The sequence below is a fragment of the Heterodontus francisci genome, chromosome 31, assembly GCF_036365525.1.
Source record: "Heterodontus francisci isolate sHetFra1 chromosome 31, sHetFra1.hap1, whole genome shotgun sequence".
NCBI lineage: Eukaryota > Metazoa > Chordata > Chondrichthyes > Heterodontiformes > Heterodontidae > Heterodontus > Heterodontus francisci.
In genome coordinates, this window is record NC_090401.1 from 42109805 (window position 1) to 42134788 (window position 24984).

Sequence of the window (24984 nt, forward strand, 5' to 3'; positions counted from 1 at the left end):
ATTAGGCGGGAACTGGGGAGCATAAATTGGGAACAGATGTTCTCAGGGAAATGCACGACAGAAATGTGGAGGTTGTTTAGGGAGCACTTGCTGCGACTACTGGATAGGTTTGTCCCGATGCGGCAAGGAAGGGATGGTAGGGTGAAGGAACCTTGGATGACGAGATGTGGAACAGCTAGTCAAGAGGAAGAAGGAAGCTTACTTAAGGTTGAGGAAGCAAGGATCAGACAGGGCTCTAGAGGGTTACAAGGTAGCCAGGAAGGAACTGAAGAATGGATTTAGGAGAGCTAGAAGGGGACATGAAAAAGTCTTGGCGGGTAGGATTAAGGAAAGTCCCAAGGCGTTCTACACTTATGTGAGGAACAAGAGGATGGCCAGAGTGAGGGTAGGGCCGATCAGGGATAGTGGAGGGAACTTGTGCCTGGAGTCAGAGGAGGTAGGGGAGGTCCTAAATGAATACTTTGCTTCAGTATTCACTAGTGAGAGGGACCTGGTCGTTTGTGAGGACAGCGTGAAACAGGCTGATATGCTCGAACAGGTTGAGGTTAAGAGGGAGGATGTGCTGGAAATTTTGAAAGACATGAGGACAGATAAGTCCCCGGGGCCAGACGGGATATACCCAAGGATATTAAGGGAAGCGAGGGAAGAGATTGCCTCGCCTTTGGTGATGATCTTTGCGTCCTCACTGTCCACTGGAGTAGTACCAGATAATTGGAGGGTGGCAAATGTTGTTCCCTTGTTCAAGAAAGGGAATAGGGATAACCCTGGGAATTATAGACCAGTCAGTCTTACATCGGTAGTGGGCAAAGTATTGGAGAGGATTCTGAGAGACAGGATTTATGATTATTTGGAAAAGCATAGTTTGATTAGAGACAGACAGCATGGCTTTGTGAAGGGCAGGTCATGCCTCACAAGCCTTATTGAATTCTTTAAAGATGTGACAAAACACATTGATGAAGGAAGAGCAGTGGATGTGGTGTATATGGATTTTAGCAAGGCGTTTGATAAGGTTCCCCATGGTAGGCTCATTCAGAAAGTAAGGAGGCATGAGATACAGGGAAAGTTGGCTGTCTGGATACAGAATTGGCTGGCCCATAGAAGTCAGAGGGTGGTAGTAGATGGAAAGTATTCAGCCTGGAGCTCGGTGACCAATGGTGTTCCACAGGGATCTGTTCTGGGATCTCTGCTCTTTGTGATTTTTATAAATGACTTGGATGAGGAAGTGGAAGGCTGGGTTAGCAAGTTTGCCGATGACACGAAGGTTGCTGGAGTTGTGGATAGTGTGGAAGGCTGTTGTAGGTTGCAACGGGACATTGACAGGATGCAGAGCTGGGCTGAGAAGTGGCAGATGGAGTTCAACCTGGAAAAGTGTGAAGTGATTCATTTTGGAAGGTCAAATTTGAATGCAGAATACAGGCTTAAAGACAGGATTCTTGGTAGTGTGGAGGAACAGAGGGATCTTGGGGTCCATGTCCATAGATCGCTCAAAGTTGCCATCCAAGTTGATAGGGTTGTTAAGAAGGCGTATGGTGTGTTGGCTTTCATTAACGGGGATCGAGTTTAAGAGCCGCGAGGTTATGCTGCAGCTCTATAAAGCCCTGGTTAGACCACACTTGGAATATTGTGTTCAGTTATGGTCGCCTCATTACAGGAAGGATGTGGAAGCTTTAGAGAGGGTGCAGAGGAGATTTACCAGGATGCTGCCTGGACTGGAGGGCATGTCTTACGAAGAAAGGTTGAGGGTGCTAGGGCTTTTCTCATTGGAGCGAAGAAGGATGAGAGGTGACTTGATAGAGGGGTACAAAATGATGAGAGGCATAGATAGAGTGAATAGCCAGAGACTTTTTCCCGGGGCGGAAAGGGCTATCACCAGGGGGCATAATTTTAAGGTGACTGGAGGAAGGTTTTGGGGAGATGTCAGAGGTAGGTTCTTTACACAGAGAGTGGTAGGTGCGTGGAATGCGCTGCCAGCGGTGGTTGTAGAAGCAGATACATTAGGGACATTTAAGCGACTCTTGGATAGGTACATGGATGATAGTAGAATGAAGGGTACATATGTAGTTTGATCCTAGAGTAGGTTAAAGGTTCGGCACAACATCGTGGGCCGAAGGGCCTGTACTGTGCTATACTGTTCTATGTTCTATGAATCTAGATATTTATAGAAATAAAGGATAGGATGTTAGAACGATCCAGGAACATTAATGGAAATTAGAACGGTTTGAAATGATTGAGTCTGTGGAATGTATAGTTTAACAATGAGATAGGAAGAAAATAGTTGGTTACGTTGGCCGCAGATTTATGATTGTACTGTTAAAAGATCCCCAACTGTGAAGGATAATGTAAGCCTATTAAGGTGTTTGCATGCTAACTTTGTTTATTGTAATCCAGGAGAAGGCACGATTATGTGTAGTGGTCTGACATAACTGTAAATAGGCTATCGATTATATTACTCGTATGAATGGAGGGAGTTGGTTATCTTTACCAAATATGGTTGGGGAGACCCTGGAGATGAGAGTTAGAGAAGGATAAGAAGGGTCCTCTGAGGGGCTTCCGTGCACAGTTTCATAGCGGAGAGAAACCAGAAGAAACAGAATTGAAGAAAAGAGAAGTCAGTACGCGTCGAACTGTGCCCATTCTGCATCGGGGAGTGAAGACCGTGTGTAGTCCGTCAACTGCTGCCTGTTTAAGTATAACTTTTACTTAATAAATCTCCTGTTTGGAATAGCTTTGTTGTCTGTCGACTTTTGTCTGGTCCAAGAACATAAATTCAAAACATAATACCACTGTCTACCATCCTCCAGTCTGAAAAACAACCATGTACCATGACTCGCTGTTGTCTGTCCTTAAGCCAATTTTGTTATTGGCCGCTATCAAATTCAGTAATGCAATACCTTACCCAAGCACCTGCACGGCAATTTTGATGTTTGACGACCGAGCCTGGCTCATGAAAACTCTGAGGAGTTCACTTATCCTGAAAGGACGGGAGTCCCCTCACTTTGCTCCAGGTAACCCTGCAAGCCAATGCTTAAACATGAATCTACGTAGGCAATTAATGAATATTACTGGTGCTCTGTGTTGTGCGTTTTGAGCTGGTTGAAGTCTAGCAAAATTATGTGGACGCGGGGGTGGGGGGAAGGGTCTCTAAACTTTGGTTTTACCAAAGTGCACCTTAGTTCTCTGGACTTGGGCAAGTGGAATATCTCTGCAGGAGGAAGAGAATTATGCACTCCAAATGTGGCAATGGGAAACAATACCAGTGTCTGAACAGCTGGAGTGGGTAAAACATGTACAAGGTACAGAGTAAATGCAATCTACAAAGACAAGGAGAGCTTGCATTTTTGAAATGTGTAGGGGTGTTAATAAAAGGTCTATTTCCTGTTGCATTATTTACAACTTTGCAGATTCCCATCTGTCTCAATCAGCAAACCTGCATTTGAGCATAATAGCGATTTCTAAGTACCATGGTGATGGGTTTTTCCAATGGCTCAGAAAGTTCACCAAAAATATAAGCCCGACATTTCATTTTCACAGAACATGGTTCCAAAGATTTATTGCTACATTAACGCAGTGGAATTCCACACAAACCAGTGGCGTCACGACCGAAAGGAGCTTCCTTTGTGACGTCGCAGGCGTTTGTGCATTCGCAGATTATCGATGGATACGATGTATGGAAGCGAGGATCTCGTTCCAGGGTGAGGTACAAAGAGAAAGGAAGGCGAGTGCAGGTGGGGGTGAGGTAATAACCAGGACCTGTTACGGTACTCCAGTATTGGCACAATCAGGGTAAGAGGAAATTCTGCATTTTTATGCATAACAATATTTAGAACTGGTGCAATAAATTAATGCATGTCGGTAATTGCTACAGCGAGGTGTTCAAAACGCTACAGTTTCTCTGGTGTGTTTCCCTGTGATATCCTGCCATTCAAATGTAATGCAGTCTTGAAGGGAAAAGATTACAGATATTCCAGATATTATGCTCAAATGCAGGTTTGCTGATTGAGACAGATGGGAATCTGCAAAGTTGTAAATAATGCAATAGGAAATAGACCTTTTATTAACACCCCTGCAAATTTCAAAAATGCAAGCTCTCCTTGGAGATTGCATTTACCTTGTACATGTTTTACCCACACCGGCTGTTCAGATACTCGCTGGTAAATTGACTCCATTTCTGTTGCGGAAGAAGGTCTGTTTCTGAAATAAATATTGTTTACCTTTCATCAGACCTGCATTTCATCATTGCCGCCTTCCTTGAAAGCAAGTATTAGATAGTTATGAGATCACATGTTAAATCCAGTAATTTTTTTGCACAAAGAAAATGTTATGGGGGTCAGGTTAATGATCGATATGAACTCTGTCTTGCTGATTCTGAAAGAGCAGCGGAATATCAAGGGGCGAAAGAAATAGGTAGTTCCGTTTCTGTGTCTTGGCATTGACCAGCAATGTGGTTGGGCTTGTGCCGTTGTTTCAAGTGAGCAACCCCAAATGTCTTATTTAGGAAACGTTTCCATTTACACCACAGCAATATTCACTGTTTAAAACCTTGATCTGTATAATAGTTATGATGTGATTGCACTACAATCCATTTTTGCACCTTTCAACTTAATTTAGCAAAATATTACAAAACCACCTTGCATTAACGGTATTGGGCGTGCTTTACAAATATGTGCAGTGGACGAAGTATAAAAAAAGCCAATTTTGTGTGGGGAGGGGGAACATTTGAGAAAATCCAACAGGGATTTGATTTTTTTATGCAGAGGTGATAATGTTTGGAGAGACTTGAGTACATTGGAGAAATTCATTCATTCATTTTCAAGCACATTCATTTTCAAGCTGCAGTGGTCTTTAATGACACATGCGTGGATTTTCCCCCCCACAGTTTTCGCCATTGCTTTCTGGAAGGTGAGATCTCACACAGGGATACTTAGACGAGTGCTGGCAGCCTTCTGGTTCCTTGCTGAAATGGCCATAATACGAGTCTAGATGGTGAGTGTGGGAGTTCTCGAAGCCTAGCTCGATCCAGCCCTTGCTTGATGTCCACATACACACTTTTGCAGCAGAGATGGTAGGAAGCAGGAGCCCTGTCTGACATTCCCCTTTCCTCAACTTTTCTAATCTCTGCACCATATTGAGTAGCACTCATACCAACACTGCCACCGTGGGGGTCCAAATCTGTGTTTAAAATTAACTTGTAAGAGAACCTTCTCCCTACACATTAACTCACAATAGAATTCCATGTACCAATCTTGAATCATAGCATTGAAGTTAATTTATTAATGGTTTATAAGTCATACAATAGCCAGCTGCTTTAAGAGCAAATGTATTTATCATATTTTTTGTATTCTTAACAGCCTAAAAATGAACAGTTTAGTAATTTTCCAATATTATGGTATTTATCCCACTGCTTTTCATAATTCATAGGGGAAGTGGTGGCCTAGTGGTATTATCACTGTACTAGTAACTCAGAGACCCAGGGTATTGATCTGGGGACACGGGTTCGAATCCCACCACAGCAGAAGGTGGAATTTCAATTTAAATCAAATGATGGCCATGAAACCATTGTCGATTGTTGTAAAAACCCATCTGGTTCACTAATGTCCTTTAGGGAAGGAAATCTGCTGTCCTTATCCGGTCTGGCCTACATGTGACTCCAGACCCACAGCAATGTGGTTAACTCAATGTGGTTAACTCTTAAATGCCCTCTGAAATGGCCTAGTAAGCCACTCAGTTGTACCTAACTGCTACAAAGTCAATAAAAAGGAATGATACCGGACGGACCACCCGGCATCAATCTAGGCACCAGAAACGACAATGGCAAACCCAGCCCTGTCGACCCTGCAAAGTCCTCCTTACTAACATCTGGGGGCTTGTGCCAAAGTTGGGAGAGCTGTCCTACAGACTAGTCAAGCAACAGCCAGACATAGTCATACTCACGGAATCATACCTCACAGACAATGTTCCAGACACTGCAATCACTATCCCTGGGTATGTCCTGTCCCACCGCCACGAGCAGAGGTGGCGGGACAGTGGTATACAGTAGGAAGGGAGTTGCCCTGGGAGTCCTCAACATCGACTCCGGACCCCATGAAGTCTCATGGCATCAGGTCAAACATGGGCAAGGTAACCTCCTACTGATTACCATCTACCGCTGTCCCTCAGCTGATGAGTCAGTAGTCCTCCATGTTGAACACCACTTGGAGGAAGCACTGAGGGTGGCAAGGGCACAAAATGTACTCTGGGTGGGGGACTTCAATGTCCATCACCAAGAGTGGCTCGGTAGCACCACTACTGACCGAGCTGGCTGAGTCCTAAAGGACATAGCTGGTCTGCAGCAGGTGGTGAGGGAACCAACACGAGGGAAAAACATACTTGACCTTGTCCTCACCAATCTGCCTGCCGCAGGTGCATCTGTCCATGACTGTATTAGTAGGAGTGACCTCCGCACAGTCCTTGTGGAGATGAAATCCCGCCTTCACATTGAAGTCCATCGTGTTGTGTGGCACTATCACCGTGCTAAATGGGATAGATTTCGAACAGATTTAGTAATGCAAAACTGGGCATCCATGAGGCGCTGTGGGCCATCAGCAGCAGCAAAATTGTACTCAACCACAATCTGTAACCTGATGGCCTGGCATATTTCCCACTCTACCATTACCATCAAGCAAGAGACCAACCCTGGTTCAATGAAGAGTGCAGGAGGGCATGCCAGGAGCAGCACCAGGCATACCTCAAAATGAGGTGTCAACCTGGTGAAGCTACAACACAGGACTACTTGCATGCCAAGCAGCATGCGATAGACAGAGCTAAGCGATCCCATAACTAACGGATCAGATCTAAGCTCCGCAGTCCTGCCACATCCAGCCGTGAATGGTGGTGGACAATTAAACAACTAACTGGAGGAGGTGGCTCCACAAATATCCCCTCCTCAATGATGGAGGAGCCCAGCACATTAGTGCGAATGATAAAGCAGAAGCATTTGCAACAATCTTCAGCCAGAAGTGCCAAGTTGATGATCCATCTCGGCCCCATCCTGAAGTCCCCAGCATCACAAATGCCAGTCTTCAGCCAATTCGATTCACTCCGTGTGATATCAAGAAATGACTGAAGGCACTGGATACTGCAAAGGCTATGGGCCCTGACAATATTCCGGCAATCATACTGAAGACCTGTACTCCAGAACTTGCCGCACCCCTAGCCAAGCTGTTCCAGTATAGCTACAACACTGGTATCTATCTGGCAATGTGGAAAATTGCCCAGGTCTCTCCTGTACACAAAAAGCAGGACACGTCCAACCCGGCCAATTACCGCCCCATCAGTCTACTCTCAATCATCAGCAAAGTGATGGAAGGTGTCATCAACAGTGCCATCAAGCAGCACCTGCTTAGCAATGACCTGCTCAGTGATACACAGTTTGGGTTGCGCCAGGGCCACTCAGCACCTGACCTCATTACAGCCTTGGTTCGAACATGGACAAAAGAGCTGAACTCGAGGTGAGGTGGGAGTGTCTGCCCTTAACATCAAGGCAGCATTTGACTGAGTATGGCATCAAGGAGCCCTAGCAAAACTGGAGTCAATGGGAATCAGGGGGAAAACTCTCTGCTGGTTAGAGTTATACCTAGTGCAAAGGAAGATGGCTGTGGTTGTTGGTCAATCATCTGAGCTCCAGGACATCACTGCAGGAGTTCCCCAGGGTAGTGCCCTAGGCCCAACCATCTTCAGCTGCTTCATCAATGACCTTCCTTCAATCATAAGGTCAGAAGTGGGGATGTTCGCTGATGATTGCACAATGTTCAGCACCATTCGCGACTCCTCAAATACTGAAGCAGTCTGTGTAGAAATGCAACAAGACCTGGACCCTATCCAGGTTGATAAGTGGCAAGTAACATTTGCACCACACAAATGCCAGGCAATGACCATCTCCAACAACAGAGAATCTAACCATCTCCTCTTGACATTCAATGGCATTACCATTGCTGAATCCCCCACTATCAACATCCTAGGGGCTACCATTGACCAGAAACTGAACTGGAGTAGCCGTATAAATACCATGGCTACAAGAGCCGGTCAGAGGCTAGGAATCCTGCGGCGAGTAACTCACCTCCTGACTCCCCAAAGCCTGTCCACCATCTACAAGGCACAAATCAGGAGTGTGATGGAATACTCTCCACTTGCCTGGATGGGTGCAGCTCCAACAACACTCAAGAAGCTTCAAACCATCCAGGACAAAGCAGCCCGCTTGATTGGCACCCCAACCACAAACATTCACTCCCTCCACCACCGATGCACAGTGGCAGCAGTGTGTACCATCTACAAGTTGCACTGTAGCAACGCACCACGGCTCCTTAGACAGCACCTTCCAAACCCGCAACCTCTACCAACTCGAAGGACAAGAGCAGCAGATGTATGGGAACATCACCACCTGCAAGTTCCCATCCAAGTCACACACCATCCTGACTTGGAACTATATCGCCGTTCCTTCACTGTCGCTGGATCAAAATCCTGGAACTCCCTTCCTAACAGCACTGTGGGTGTACCTACCTCACATGGACTGCAACGGTTCAAGAAGGCAGCTCACCACCACCTTCTCAAGGGAAATTAGGGATGGACAATAAATGCTGGCATAGCCAGTGACGCCCACATCCCATGAATGAATAAAAAAATTAGCCTTGTGAAATGTCATTCTTATTAAAAACAAATTCAATGAAATACAATGATTTCTGGCTAACTGTAGTGCAAATTTCAAAACCCTAAAGCAATCAATTGTTCTCTGACATTCATATGAACAGGGTTCACTGTAATTCTTGTTAAAATAGTTAATTCTCAAAATTCTACAAAATTATTGGTAAGTGCCGCTTGATAGCACTGTCCATGACACCTGCCATCACTTTGCTGGTGATTGAGATAAGCTGATGGGGCAGTAATTGGCCGGATTGGATTTATCTTGCTTTTTGCAGACAGGGCATAGCTAGGCAATTTTCCATTTGTCGGATAGATGCTAGTGTGGTAGCTGTACTGGAACTGTTTGGCTAGAGGTGCGGCTAGTTCTGGAGTCCCAGATTAGATTGATAGTGATTTTTAAACATAATGGGTCAGATTTTGCTGAAAAAGTAACAGCATCTGAGCGATGCATGGTATTATTAATGCACAAATCGGCCAACAATCACCTGTTGCAAGGAAGAGATGCACCGTAAACTGCCTAACTTCTCAAGTTGCTGGCCAATTTGTGTTGCCTTGCCATTAGCTTTGTGAAATCAGCATCTTGCATCTTAACCTTACCATGATTTTCATGAAGTTGCTGGATTTGCACATTAGTTGCCCATTAAACTCTCCACACAGTCAACCATTGTAATTATCAGTGTAAGTACCCTTTTAACAACATTAATTGTTAATTGCCAATCAATCTCTTGCTCAATTAGCAAACAGCTATAAAAGTGTCATGTCTCATTCCTTCAGGTTGTGAATTGTTTTTAGGAGATTTTTTAAATGTCTTTTTTCTTTTCCTTTCTGTCTCTTTGCTGTATCTTAATCCAGGCTTTCTTTCCCCCTCTATTTCTTTTTCTGTACCTGATTTGACATTGAATTCACCCACCCTACATTATCCTTCTTCTCAGCCCTTCCTCTGTTTATTTCTCAAACCTTAAATGTCATTGGAGATAGCCTGTTTGTCCCATTGTTCACCAAGGTCCCAAATGCCCTGTTGCCATCCGTGACCCCTTATCAGCTCCTGCACTTCCAGCAACTTGGTGAGCAAAATTCTTTTATAACTTTAAACTGCAATTATAAGTCTAACTGATGGGGTTCCAGCAAAATGGCTCAGTCTGCGTTATTAAAATTGTGAATGTGTTTTGGTCTAGGTTTGACCTGTTTTTATTATTCCAATAGTGGATGTCAAAATAGATTCTATTTGCCAGTATAGTCACACAGGATTCATGATTTGTCGAACTATTTTAATTGCTCAAACTGTGCAATTTATAATCAAATGAAATTGGAGAATGAGTGTCTTGTAGCTGTGGCCTTGTGTTCATTAGTCTGTACGAGACAGTACAACTATTTATATCTGACTGAGGGAAATTTATAGGTTCTGTGCAGTGCATAACAGCAATCAGATCTAATGTAGAGATTGAGCTGGTTACTATGATCGTCAAAAAGTTTCTACATTGGCACATGACCCCAGTCTCTGGAACTCTCTGCAGCATCTCTGCCTTGTCACCTCCTTATCAGCACATTAGAGGTGCAAGTCATGTTGTATTTACATAGCAGTTTGCTGCCAGTGACAGCCCTTAAAGGATATTGTAAATGAGGCAGTGTCCACCAGTGCTTGCAGTGGCAATGCCAACTCTGGTAATAGAAACATGGATGAGCCTGTTATTGAAGATGGAGGTGGCTATGTTTTCATCAGTCAATAGATGTGAGTGTTTGAAGCTTTCCTGTCACCATCATGCAGGGCTGCAAAATCATTTTTATCACTATTGTGCTTGGATCTTCCATAGTATTGGAAAGCACGACTACCAGCCGAAGAACCATGGACTGATTTTAAAAACAACCCTACATGCACCAAAAGGGTAGGTTGTGCTAGGTGCAGAAGAATTGACGAAACAGGGATTGTTTCGAAACTGAATCGATAAAATGGCAACAAAGGCTCCAAGCAGCATGGTTTGCTCTATTCTCTCTTGTATTTATATAAAAATTTGGGTTTCTGTTAAATATTCCAGATAATATGGAATTCTAGAGAGGCCCTGATTGCAACTAAATCCATATTGTTTACAAATTTGTTTCTATAAAATACATATTCTTAGGGTGAGATTCCTGCTTTTGATCAGAGCTGAAGTAGCTCCCCAAATGGAAGGAAAATTGGAATGGAGTCAACATATTGGTCATCCAATATTAGCAAGATCTGAGAACACATCTGTACCCTCCCTCTGACACACACGCCTGCTTTGTTTATTATCACCGATTACCACAGCCGCCCATCTTAGACAAAGGAAAATAGGAACAGGAGTAGGTCATTTACCCCTCGAGCCTGTTCTGCCATTCGGAGAGATCATGGCTGATTGACCTAACCCCATGTACCTATCTTTGCCCAATATCCTTAATACCTTTGGATAATGTTACGACCAGGTGAGGAAAGGGTCTCGGGCTCCCCTTTTGCCCCTTCTGTGGTTTGACTGCAACAGGGTTTATCCTTTTTTTTTTTGAAAACAGTGATTGAACTTACCACCTCTGTGAGCACTTGCTCCTGTTCCTCTAATAAAATTGCAAATGAACCAATCAGACAGGTTTTTTTGAGTTTAAACAAGAAAGATGTAAGTTTACCATCCTTATCACTCTAAACCGGTTAAAATTACTAAAATACGCTACGCATCCACGCTCACATTCACCCGAGAGACAAGCACGCACACAAACAGATTACAGAGGGAAAACAGAGTTGGGTGGTTGGAGTAGAGACTGAAGTAAATGGAATTTAAATACAGTTCAGCAGTCTGAGTCCTTAGTTGAAATTGTAGTCCTGAAGTCCTCGCTGGGCCACGTGCACAGTTCAGGCTTTTTTTCTCGGGCTCCAGAAGGCAGAAGAGGGGGTTTTGACCCTTGTATCCTAGTTGTTGGTTGTGGTGGTCTGTAAACTTGGCTTTACCAGCTGCAGCCGGGCCTTCACTGGATCTGTACTGGAGACAGGGGGAGAGAGAGAGAGATTGCTGCTCCCTTGATCGCTTACAGTTACTGTCCTCCTTTCTGATTGACAATGCTTAGCCTCTCAAGTTGCACATTAGTCATATGACATTACCAAACCTCTTTGTTTGGTTAATAAGGCCCTTCTGGAAAATTCTGAGGTTCTAGGCACCACACCTTAAGTTGTTCAGTCACACTTGGAGGGGGTTGGCTCTTTCAAAGTCTATGGCTGTTGTTGATCATGTTGCGAACGCTATCTCAGGTAATTTAATCAGAGCACCCCATTGTTCTGGCTAGGTTACCTCAGTCATGTTGCCTCTGGTCTACTCCGTTGGTGTTTCATTTGCAAATTTCTGTGGCCATCTTGGCTGCCAGGTTACTCTTTTTAAAAGAAGTAATTTGTAAGAATTTCCCATAAAAGTCTTAGGCAAAGTTCCAATCGATTTAAATTAATATTTCCCATTTGGCATGTGGGGTTTTCATAACTAACAAAAATCTATCCGTCTCAGATTTAAAAGTTACAATTGATTTAGTATCTATTGCCATTTGCAGCAGAGTGTTCCAAACTTCTACCACCCTTTGTCTGTAGAAGTTTCCTAATTTCACTCCTGAAAGGTCTGGCTCTAATTTTTGACTATGCCCCCAGTTCTAGATTCACCAACCAGCAGTAATGGTTTTTCTCTCTCTCTACCTATCTGCTCCCCTTAATATCTTAAACTTGGATCAAATTATCTCTCAACCTTCTAAATTCCATGGAGTACAACCCTAGTTTGTGTAATCTCTCCTCGTAATTTAACCTTGGAGTCCAGGTAGACTTATGTTGCACTCCCTCCAAGGCCAATATATCCTTCCTAAGGTGTGGTGCCCAGAACTGCTCACAGTACTGCAGGTGTGGTCTAACCAGGGCTTTATAAAGCTGAAGCATGACTTCTATCCCCTTGTATTCTAGTGCTCTGGATATAAAGGGCAGCATTCTATTAGTCTTTTTGATTATTTTCTGTACCTGTTGACATTTTAAAGGTATATGTACTGTGAATAAAGATGTTGTTAATCCCTGCAGAGCCGTATCTCTGACATTTATCCTGAGAGCCACTGCCATTATTGGACAATTCCCAAAGGTTAATTGCTATAATTTGGTGTACTACTTGTTCTGTTCTACTCTATTATGATTCAACTCTAAAATAATCTCTACGGTGTTCATTATTTTTATAGCTTGAAGTTGTACCAAGTGGGATGGCTGTGTTTTTTTCCCCCCATTTTCCTCCAAACCTCCAATATTTTTTCCTCTCTTGGAAGAAATAATTTTTTTTTACCTTTTTGTTGCTGTTTGTGGGACCTTGTGCGCAAATTGGCTAACGTGTTTTCTACTGTACAAGAGGCACTACAATTCAAAAGTACTTAATTGGCTGTAAAACACTTTGTGATATCCTGAGGTTATAAAAGATGCTATATAAGTGCAAGTTTTTTCTTTTATTGATGAGGTACATATTGGAAATAATATAAATTACTTCTGTTGATCATTCAATATACCAGACTACAAACTACAAAATCAGATTTTAAAGAAAGAGGAGCAAACACAGGAGATTTCATTAAATTTTATAACTTTGCCTAACTCATTGTTAATCGTATAGGAATTATGTTTAACTATATGCAGGTGTTGAGCATTAACTGGCCCCCTATAAATAGACACAAACTAAAACTGTAGCCGTTGAGTTAGGAGGTGTAGGCTTGTAATGTGTATTTCTGTTATTGCAACCGAGGTGGGAGGAGTGCACCGTCTTCTAGTTCCACTTCTCTACAGGTCACAACATATAATTAAATGTTTACCCAGTTACTGATATGGTCAATCAGAGACTCTATTCTTTATCCCAGAATAAACAACAAAATTATCAGTTTATTATAAAACAAGACATAACCAGTATCAAAGCAAAGCATTAACACAGTGAAATATGAAAGTTCCCTTTTTATTTTAGCCCTTCACACTCACTCTCGCACACACACACTAGTTAACCAAAAAAAGAGATTTTCTTTTTAAAGCTCCGTTACAAAAAAAAAGACAAAAAATAATACTTTGGCCAAATACTTGATAACTCTTGAAGAAAAAAAAAAGATATGGAAAGACGTCTGTTGCCCTTTTATTGGTTTGGCATCCCAAGTATGCATAGACAGCTGTCGCTGGGATCTTTCTCTGGAGCAATTCGTTCAGGTGGTGTTGAGGATTTATCCGGCAGGTTTTTTCAGGGTCTCAGGAGAAATGCAGCAACAGGGATTTCAAGCAGCCCTTTCAGGACAAATGTAGCATCAATTTCTCTTTCTTACACTTGCTTCTAAGAGCTTCACCAAGAGATGGAAAAGCTGGCAAGCTTTTCAAAGAGATGGAAAAGGCTGAGCTGGGATGACTGCTCTTCTGGCTGGTTTTTAAAACTCCAGCTAACTGTTCAAAGTGAAACCAAACCAATATCTCAAGAGTCAAGCCTCCTGACCCCTATAAATCTTTACCTGTCACTTCTCTGTAAATATCTCCCCCAAGGCAAAAAGCCCTTGAGTATTTATCTGAAGGCAGGTGACTTCCAGCACACGTTGTTTGCAAACAAGATCTCTCAGTCCTTTCAATGACCGCAATGGAAAAAAAACATCCATGGAATCCTTTTCAGTTTTCGCAAATAAAACACAAGTCCTCAAAATTTAACAACAAATGGAAGCACTTTCGTAACACTGTAAATAAATTGAAGTGTATAAAGATTTGCTTCAGTTCTATCCTTCATCCTTGCTTTCTGGAATTGAACAATGGTCCCAGTCTCAAAATAATAAAACATCTCAAACTTCTTGTGATTCTGGGTAACATTTTTCACTTGGATCAGTTCGTGATGCAAAGCTTAGATGTGAAATCAGTTATACAGTATTCTACTAGCCCCAGCTTGTTCACTGTCTGGCAAAGCAGAGATTCATTGAAAAACCTTTGAAATCTGAACCAGGACAAAGGAAGATAAACTGTCAATTAAACTAGATTTCAAAGATTCATCAGTAAACACTTGTAGCCCAGAAATGGAACAGCAGTTCTGCCACCTTTTCATGACACATGTGGGAGCCCCTGAGTGGGTAATTGCAAAGGTGATGGAGAGATGTAACTAATCAATTATTAATAGTACTGTAGCATAGTGGGCATGTTACATGACAGTTTCAGAATTTAAATTACGTTTTTAAAAAATGTAAACCAAAAACTGGAAATTAGCTGGTACTGGAAAAATTAACCATGAAGCTGATGGATTGTTCTTAAAAACCCAACTGGTTCACTAATGTATTTCTTAGGGAAGAAAATCTTCCAACCTTACCCAGTCTAGATTATGTGCAACTCCACTCCTGTGCTATTCTTGGTCGATTCTTAACTGCACTCTGAAGTGGCCAAGCAAGCTCCTCAGTTGTAGAAAACTGCCAAAAAGGAACAAAAGAATATGGCTGGATGGACCACTGTACAGTGACTTGGGTATCTAGTCTGAACACAACAACGACACACCCAGCCCAGTCGACCCTACAAGTGTTCTCCTCACTAATATTGGTGGGGGGGGGGGGGGGCGGGAGTGTCAGTGCCAAAGTTTGGAGATCTATCCCACAGACTAGTCAAGCAATAACCTGACAGGTATGATGCTGTGTGTATGACTATCAGTCAACATCTCTGACTTTACCATCACCATTTCTGGTATGTCCTGTCCCACTGGCAGGATAGATTCACCAAAGATGAGGCCACATTGGAGTGGTCCTGACAGACCTCAGGGTTTATTCTGGATCCATGAAATCTCACGGCTTCAGGTCAAATATCAGCAAGGAAGCCTCCTGCTGATTATCATAACCCATCGGGTTTACGCCCGCACTAGGCCCAACCATCTTCAGCTGTTTCATCAATGACCTTCCGTCAATCATTAGCTCAGAATTGGGGATGTTTGCTGGTGATTGCACAATGTTCAGCACTATTCGCGACTCCTCAGATACTGAAGCAGTCCGTGTAGAAATGCAGCAAGACCTGGACAATATACAGGCTTGGAATGATAAGTGGCAAGTAACATTCATGCCACACAAGTGCCAATGCCATTGAATGACAAAGGGAGATGGTTAGATTCTGTCTTGTTGGAGATGGTCAACATCTATCAACTATCAACATCCTAGGGGTTACCATTGACCAGAAACTGAACTGGAGTAACCATATAAATACCATGGCTACAAGAGCAGGTCAGAGGCTAGGAATCCTGCTGCGCGTAACTCATCTCCTGACTCCCCAAAGCCTGACCACCATCTACAAGGCACAAGTCAGGAGTGTGATGGAATACTCTCCACTTGCCTGGATGGGTGCAGCTCCAACAACACTCAAGAAGCTCGACACCATCCAGGACAAAGCGGCCCACTTGATTGGCACCCCATCTACAAACATTCCCTCCCTCCACCACCGACGCACAATGGCAGCAGTATGTACCATCTACAAGATGCACTGCAGCAACTCACCAAGGCTCCTTAGACAGCATCTTCCAAACCCGCGACCTCTACCAACTAGAAGGACAAGGGCAGCAAATGCATGGGAACACCACCACCTGCAAGTTCCCCTCCAGGTCGCACACTATCCTGATTTGGAACTATATCGTCGTTCCTTCACTGTCGCTGGGTCAAAATCCTGGAACTCCCTTCCTAACAGCACTGTGGGTGTACCTACCTCACATGGACTGCAGCGGTTCAAGAAGGCAGCTCACCACCACCTTCTCAAGGGCAATTATGGATGGGCAATAAATGGTGGCCTAGCCACCGACGTCCACATCCCATGAATGAATAAAAAAAACTCTGTAGAGTGATCCAGTCAGTCCCACTCCCGCACTCTGTCCTCATAGCCCTGCAAGTTTATTTTCACTCAAGTACTCATTCAATTTCCTTTTGAAATTATTCATCGTCTCAGCTTCCACCACCCTCCTGGGCAGTGAGTTCCAGGTCATTACCACTCGCTGTGTGTTTAAAAAAAAAAAAAAAAAATGTTTTTCTACTTGTCTCCCCCCCCCCCCCCACCCCGCAATCTCTTGCCCAAAATTTTAAATCTGTGTCCCCTAGTTGTTGTACCTTCTCTAAACCTGTCATAATCTTGTACACTTCCAGCAAATCTCTTCTCGATTTCCTTTACTCCAAGGAGAACAACCCCAGCTTCTCCCACCTAACATTGTAGCTAAAATCCCTAAAAGAAAAGAAAAATACTGCAGGTGCTGGAAATCTGAAATAAAGACAGAAAGTGCTGGAAATACATAGCAGGTCTGGCATCATCTGTGTAGAGAGAAGCAAAGTTAATGTTTCAGGTCAATGGGTCTTCATCAGAACTGATGAAAAGACCTTTCAAATGATGCACCCTTTTTTTGTGTCATCATCCAAGGAGCTCTGGCTTTGGTTCCCTTATCTTTCATCTTTTGTTGCAATGTACCTAGTCAGTAACTGAAACATCTCCTTAAAGATCACCCATTGTTCTGATACAGTTTTTCCTGTCAATTTTTGGTTCCATTTTACCCTGGTTAGATCCCCTCTCCCATTGAAGTTATGTGCCCAGTCTTCAACATGTTTAACCCACATTTCCGTTACTGCCACTGCATCATATTCCCACACAGCATTTGTGCTTGTAGCTCACCAACCTCATTTGCTATATTTTGTGCATTTACATTCATGTATTGTAAACCTGTTTTTGTTTTACTCGTAATCCTTCTCTGACTGCTATCTAATATGGTACTACTTCCTCTGTAGTACTAACCAACACACTCACTCCTTTATGCACCATATTCCCCTTTTCTGCGTCTATATGCTTGTGCCCATCCCCCTGCCAATTTAACTTAAACTTGCCCCAACCACATTAGTGAACCTCTCCACAAGGACTTTGGTCCCAATCCTGAATAAATGTCTCCTACCCCAGAACTGGTCCCAAAATCCCAAGAATCTGAAGCCCTCCCTCCTGCACCATGCCTCAAGCCAAGCATGACTCCCTATCTTCCTATTTCTACTGGCACGTGGCACTGGGAGTAATCCAGAGATTACTACCTATTTGAGGTCTACTTTTTAACTTCCTCCGTAGATCCTGAAAATCTGACCGTAGGATCTCGACTTGCCCCCTCAATGTCATTGATACTGACATGTACCACAACTTTTGCCTCACTCCCTTCCCCCTGCAGAATATTCTGCAACCTCTTTGTGTTGTCCTTTACCTTGGCACCAGGGAGGCAACAGCCCATGCGAGACTCATGATGAGGGTTACAGAAACACCTGTCTCTCCCCCTAACTGTGTAGTCTCCTATAATGACTACATTTCTACTCTTTGCTGTTCCCTCCTGTGCAGTCCCTTGTCCATTGGTGCCATGATCTGGACTGCAATCCAAGGTGTCATCACTCCCAGTCGTCTCCCAAGCTGAATATCAGTTTGAGAATGGCACACACCCCGAAGACTCCTGCATTTCCTGCCTCTTCCGGATGGCCACTCATCTACAATCCTGAGCTTCCACTGCCTGTGGGGAGACTACCTTCTGGAACATATGATCCAGGAAATTCTCATCCTCCCTGATGCTCTGCAGTGACTCCAGCTCCGAAATCCTGGGCTCTGGCTCGAGCTCAAGCTGCTGGAGACACTTCCTACACGCGTGGTCACACATGACGCAGGAATTGCAAGCAACAGGCTCAGCTGCTCATCCATGATCTCAGAAAAAATCTCTATTCCCTCTTCTCGATAATACCTTGTACAAACTATTCATTTGAATTAATGCCTGTGGATCTGCTCTGTGCTTTATATATTTATTTTATTTAGAGATACAGCACTGAAACAGGCCCTTCGGCCCACCGAGTCTGTGCCAACCAACAACCACCCATTTATACTAACCCTACAGTAATCCCATATTCCCTACCAACCTACACTAGGGGCAATTTACAATGGCCAATTTACCTATCACCTGCAAGTCTTTGGCTGTGGGAGGAAACCGGAGCACCCGGCGAAAACCCACACAGTCACAGGGAGAACTTGTAAACTCTACACAGGCAGTACCCAGAATCGAACCCAGGTCCCTGGAGCTGTGAGGCTGCGGTGCTAACCACTGCACCACTGTGCCCATGGATTGGAGGTAGCAAACGTAATCTCACTATTCAAGAAAGGAGGGAGAGAAAAAACAGGGAACTATAGGCCAGTTAGCCTGACTTCAGTCATTGGGAAAATGCTAAAATCTATTATTAGGTACATGTTAACAGGGCAGAAAATCATAAGGTGGAGTCAACATGGATTTATGAAAGGGAAATCATGTTTGACAAATCTGTTGTGTTTTTTGAGGTTGCAACTGGCGGGATGGATAAGGGGGAACCATTGGATGCAGTGTAATTGGATTTTCAAAAAACATTTGATAAGGTACTGCACAAGTGCTTATTTCACAAAATTAGAGCTCATGGGATTGCGGGTATACATTAGCATGATTGAAGATGGGTTAACGCACAGAAAACAGAGTAGGAATAAACTGGTAATTTTCAGGTTGTAACTAGCAGGAATCAGTGGTTGGGCTCAGTCAGCTATTTACAATCTTTATCAATGACTTTGATGAGGGGACTGAGTGTAATGTATTTGCTGATCGTACACAATTAGGTGGGAAAGTAAGCTGTGAAGAAAACGAAAAGAGGCTGTGAAGGGATATAGACAGGTTGAGTGTGTGGGCAAGAACATGGCAGATGGAATATAACGTGAGAACTTTGAAGTTATCCACTTTGATAGGAAAAAGAAAAAAACAGAATATTTGTTAAATGGTGAGAGCCTGAGAAATGTTGGTACTCAGAGGATCTGGTGTCATTGGACATGAATCACAGGAAGTTAACATGCAGATACAGCAAGCTATTTGGCAGGCAAATGGTATCTTAGTCTCTATTACAAAAGGATTGGATTATAAGAGTAAAGAAGTCTCACTATAACTATATTGGGCCTTGGTGGGACCACAGCTGGAATACTCTGCACAGTTTTGGTCTCCTTAGCTCAGGGCGGAAAGATTTGTCTTAGAATATGGGCAATGAAGGTTCACTAGACTGATTCCTGGGATGAGAGGAATGTCCTATGAGGAGAGACTGAGTAGACTAGGCCTATAATCCCTGGAGTTTAGAAGATTACGAGGTGCTGTCATTGAACCATTAAGATTCTTAGCAAGCTTGACAGGTAGATGCTGGGAGGATGTTTCCACTGGCTGTGGAGTCTAAACTAGGGATTGCAATCTCAGAATAAAGGGAAGGACTGAGATGAGAAAATTCTTCCCTCAAAGGATTGTGAATCTTTGGAATTCTCTACCTAGAGGGCTGTGGATGCTCCATCATTGAGTATATTCAAGATTGAGATCAATAGATTTTTGGGTACTAAGGGAATCAAGGGCTTTGAGGATAGGGCGGGAAGGGGCAGTTGAGGTCGAGGATTAACCATGATTGTACTGAATAGTGCAGCAGGATCCAAGGGCTGAATCCTCTACTCCTGCTCCTATTTCTTTTGTTCTTGTGTTTCTTATTTCTCCCTAAAAAACTGCAAGAAACATAAACTGTATTGCCCAAACTACTGAAAAACAAATCAAAGTTTTTTGCAAATGAATCATCAGTTTAAATAACTCATGGTGTATTTGCATAGGATACAAAAATGAACAAGGTGTTAAATGGGCTCCTTCAGAGTCTATCACTGTCTTTTTCATAAAAATATAAAGAGTACTCTTTTTACAGGCTGAAACTTTGCAAAAACATCCATATATTAAGTGTTAGATGCTATGTGACAAATTCATTGTGCAGGGTAACGCTAACTCTGTCTGTGGCAGAAAAAATTATAGGTCAAGCTTTTCTAATGATATTAAACAAGGAAATTAGCCTGCCATCTTGGATTTCTGACCCAGTTAAATATGCAGTGGTACAAATATACAGATTTTCAAAAAAAACACACACAAAAATTTTGTGCTAAGGACATTACTCACGAAATTAATGATTTAATGTTAAATATGCCACGATAAGGTAGGGAGGCCTTCTGACAAATTGCTGCTCCTAAAAATAGCCACTGCTATTTTTCTCAGCTTCCTGTCATGGTGACCACTGCTGCTTGGTCTTCTATTCATGGCAATACTTCTGCAGCTGTTCATTTACTGGATCACTTCTTCACCTCCAGTTTTGGTACCCATTGCCCCCATCAAAACCTTTACTGTCTTCCCTCATGGAATTGCCACTGATTTTGCTCCTTCCAGTCCAAGGGGCACAGACTTGAGCATATCTGGCACACAATTAGTTTATCTATCCATCACCAAATTTGGCAACCTCGTGAAGGGCTTTTGGTCCTCATTCTCCCCAGCCAAAATCACCCACTACTTCAGGATCATTCTGAAAAGCAAAGATAACCCCGGCTGCTTCTTTCTTCAACCAACCATCTGCTTAAATCCCACTCCCCTGCTCATTCCACTTCTGCCAAATGCAAGGAGCTCATGGACTTCTTTGTTGCTAAGTGTGAGACCATCCGTTCAGTTGCTTCCCCTTTCCCACCAAGCCAAACCTCCCACAAGGCTCCCTGCTGCCCTTGACCTGAACCCAGATCTCACTCTAGTTTCACTCCCATCTTCTTTCATGCTTTCTCCAAGCTCACCTTGTAAGTGAGACCCACCTCCTTCTCCACTGACCCATTTTCACTAAACCGCAGAATGTCCAACTTGCCTTCCTGACTGCCAAGGCTGGCAAATATTGTAGATAATTTTCCATCCTCCTCTTCTCAAAAAAAAAAAACAACTCACCATCCACTCCTCCATCCTCACAAATTATGACCCCATTTCCAAAGTCCATCAACACACCATCACATCCCAAATCCACACATTCCCCCCACACCACCCCCCCCCCCCCCAACCCCACAGCTCACTGTTTGTATCTCCCTGATCAGGTTTTCACCCCTGCCATAGCACCAAAATGCTACTAACCATAGTCACAAATGACATCCTTTGTGGCTGTGATTATGGTGCATTATCTCTCTTCAGCCTTTTTGCAGCCTTCGACATCATTGACCACACCATACTCCTCCAACGCCTCCCCTCCATTGTCCATCTCAGCGGAACCACCCTCACTTGTTTCCACCTATCTGCTCGTCGGCAGAATATTTTCAGCAACGGCTTCATCTCCCACCCCAGTACCTTTAAACTCAGGAGTCCCAAGGTATCTACATATAGCCCCCTCCTCTTCCTCATCTACATGCTTTCCCTTGGTGTAATTATCTGGAGATGTGGGGTCAGCTTACATCTGTATGCTGCAACACTTAGCACTATCTCTCCACCACCTCTCGACCATCTCCATTATCTCTGTGTTGTGGGACTGTTGGTCTTGAATGAACTGCAATTTCTGCCTGCTAAATATTGGTAAGATTGACCATTGTCTTTTTGCCTAAACCAAAAACACCATACCTTTGCCATCAATTCAGTTCTCCCTCCCTGGCCAGTGTCTTAGGCTGAATCAGACAGTCCATAACCTTGACATCCACATTTGAGTTTTCTCTCTCTCTCTCTCTCTCTCTCTCTCTCTCGTCTCTCTCTCTCTCTCTCTCTCTCTCTCTCTCTCTCTCTCTCTCTCTTTCTCTCTTTCTCTCTCTCTTTCTCTCTCGTTCTCTCTCTCTTTCTCTCTCTCTCTTTCTCTCTCTCTCTTTCTCTCTCTCTCTTTCTCTCTCTCTCTTCTCTCTCTCTCTTTCTCTCTCTCTTCTCTCTCTCTCTTTTCTCTCTCCTTTTTCTCTCTCTCTTTCTCTCTCTCTCTTTTTCTCTCTCTCTTTTTCTCTCTCTCTCTTTTCTCTCTCTCTCTTCTCTCTCTCTTTCTCTCTTCTCTTCTCTCTCTCTTCTCTCTCTCTCTCTTCTCTCTCAGGCCACCTCTATAACATCACCAGACCCTGCACCGTAGCTCCCAGTCCACAACATCTTATTTAAAATCCTAAACCTCCTGTTTAAATATGAATATAGCCTCACCCTTCCTTGCGTCTAAACCTCCTCCAGTCCTACAACCTGACCCCTGCCCCACCCCTGCAAACTCTCCAGCTTCCTTTGCCTCTGGTTTCTTTTGTATCAGTCGCACTTCCTTCGCTCTACCATTCAGTCAGGCTGTACCGAGGCTACGTAGGCCTCATGCTCTGGAATCCCTGTCTAAGCCTCTCTGCCTCTAGACCTTTCTCACTTGGTTTAAAACCCTTCTCAATACACACCCTTTGACCAAGCTTTTTGTCGCTATCATCATCTTAGGCTTGGTGTTCATTTTCTCTTTATGCTCTGGGATTCTTTTCAATGTTCAAGGCACTATATAAATACAATCTGTGTTGGCTTACCATGCCCACATTGTCTCATGTAAGTTAATTTAAAGGGTGGATTTCCCTCCTTTTCGGCCTCTGCTTTACTATTGGAATGGTAGGTCTGCAAGGAAAAGGTGGTAAGTGTATTGTGACAGTGGGAGGCAGGTGGAATGAATACTAATGGATCTGCAGCAGACAATCTGGTCACTCTTTCTTACCAACCTACTAACTGCCTGTAAAGTGCAGCTGGGCTTATGCAAAGCGGGTGACAGATTTGGAGCTGATATTTTTAATAGTTTGCCACACCCTCTAAATATCTTCTGTCCACTTCAACTACTGCAACAACTCATCCACTGCAGCACCAGGCGAGTTCCCTTCCCCCACTGTAGAAAACCCAAGTGGAAAGAAAATCTACCCAAACATTTTCAATTTTCTTCTAAACTAAGTACGCTGAATATAATATTTAATTCTGAAAGTGTTCGGTCACATTTTTTATATATGTTAATATATTACTGCAATAAGTTGTACACAAGGGAACACGATACACACACCAAATCATTTCATTTCCTATTGCTTTGCTTCAGAACATTTGCTCACTACAGCTGTGCTTTGTCAGTCTGAACCTTGACTCCTCGTCCAGGCCTTGCATTTTCTTTCTACTACACGCCTATTATTCCATCAAGGAGAATATGCTGGTATTCAGACTGACTCCTCTTTCTCTGTCCGAGCTCTCTTGGGCCTTGACCTTCTAATAAAACTCATCCAGTCTTTGTTGTCCCTTCTTGATGTAATTAACTTACCTTGGAGCACTTTTTAAAAATTCATTTATGGGAAGTGGGCATCGCTGGCCAGCATTTATTGCCCATCCCTAATTGCCCTTGAGAAGGTGGTGGTGAGCTGCCTTCTTGAACTGCTGCAGTCCATGTGAGGTAGGTACACCCACAGTGCTGTTAGGAAGGAGTTCCAGGATTTTGACCCAGGGACAGTGAAGGAACGGATGGTGAGTGACTTGGAGGGGAACTTGCAGGTGGTGGTGTTCCCATGCATCTGTTGCCCTTGTGCTTCTAGTTGGTAGAGGTCGTGGGTTTGGAAGGTGCTGTCTAAGGAGCCTTGGTGCATTGCTGCAGTGCATCTTGTAGATGGTACACTCTGCTGCCACCGTGCATCGGTGGTGGAGGGAGTGAATGGCTCCCCATCCAGAAACAATCAAGCGGGCTGCTTTGTCCTGGATGGTGTCGAGCTTCTTGAGTGTTGTTGGAGCTGCACTCATCCAGGCAAGTGGAGAGTATTCCATCACACTCCTGACTTGTGCCTTGTAGATGGAGGATAGGCTTTGGGGAGTCAGGAGGTGAGTTACTCGCCTGCAGTTGCCCACATCAGTCTGCATTCATAGCTCGGAAACTCTGCACCCCTCTTGTGGTCTGGTTTTCTGGCCACCATACCCATCTATGTTATCATTTTTTGGTCTCCACTCATTACCTTTTTGGCACACTTCTCCATTTAAAAACATAATTCTTCTAATCCCTTTTCCAACTCCAATGGACTTTTCAATTTACAAACTAAAGCTTCTTTAATGGGCTGTATTCTGATTCAATTTTGTGTAACCCCTCTGAGGCTATGCCATTGCTTTACAATCAATTCATGATTACTGTGCCTGGAAACATTGCTTTTCTGTCTGATCTCATTCATCTCCTCTCAGGTGATTTTTTTTTTCCTTACACTCTCGTCAGTTAATCCTTTGAGACCCTCAGAGACAATTAACACATTTAAGCTGCAATCACGGGCAATTTGTCCACGGAAATGGACTGAATTTTATAAACGCATGAAATTACCTATTTCATCTCAATTGAATAAATATTCACAACTTGTCAGTTCTCTCTTCCTTCCATTAGACCTTCGAGCTTCTGCATAATGAATGTCATGCTTGTGTTGGATATCAGTAAACAATTGAGACCATTTCTCCTTTTGCCTTCCATTCAACCCAATAAAATGGCTTGGTGAATAGCCAAAGGCAAGTTACT

General features: G+C 43.5%; 1 protein-coding gene across 3 annotated transcripts in view; it reads left to right on the forward strand.

Moving 5' to 3' along the window:
• The first annotated feature begins 3637 nt into the window (after positions 1-3637).
• The window catches only part of rnf19b (ring finger protein 19B), a 190910-nt gene continuing 169563 nt past the window's right edge, over positions 3638-24984 (forward strand). For 2 of the 3 annotated variants that reach the window (XM_068011406.1, XM_068011407.1), the window contains exon 1: positions 3638-3783. The gene's annotated coding sequence lies outside the window, so the exon portion shown is untranslated. Of the gene's footprint in view, positions 3784-4876; positions 4984-24984 lie in introns of all 3 variants that reach the window. The other variant, XM_068011402.1, reaches the window with a different exon arrangement.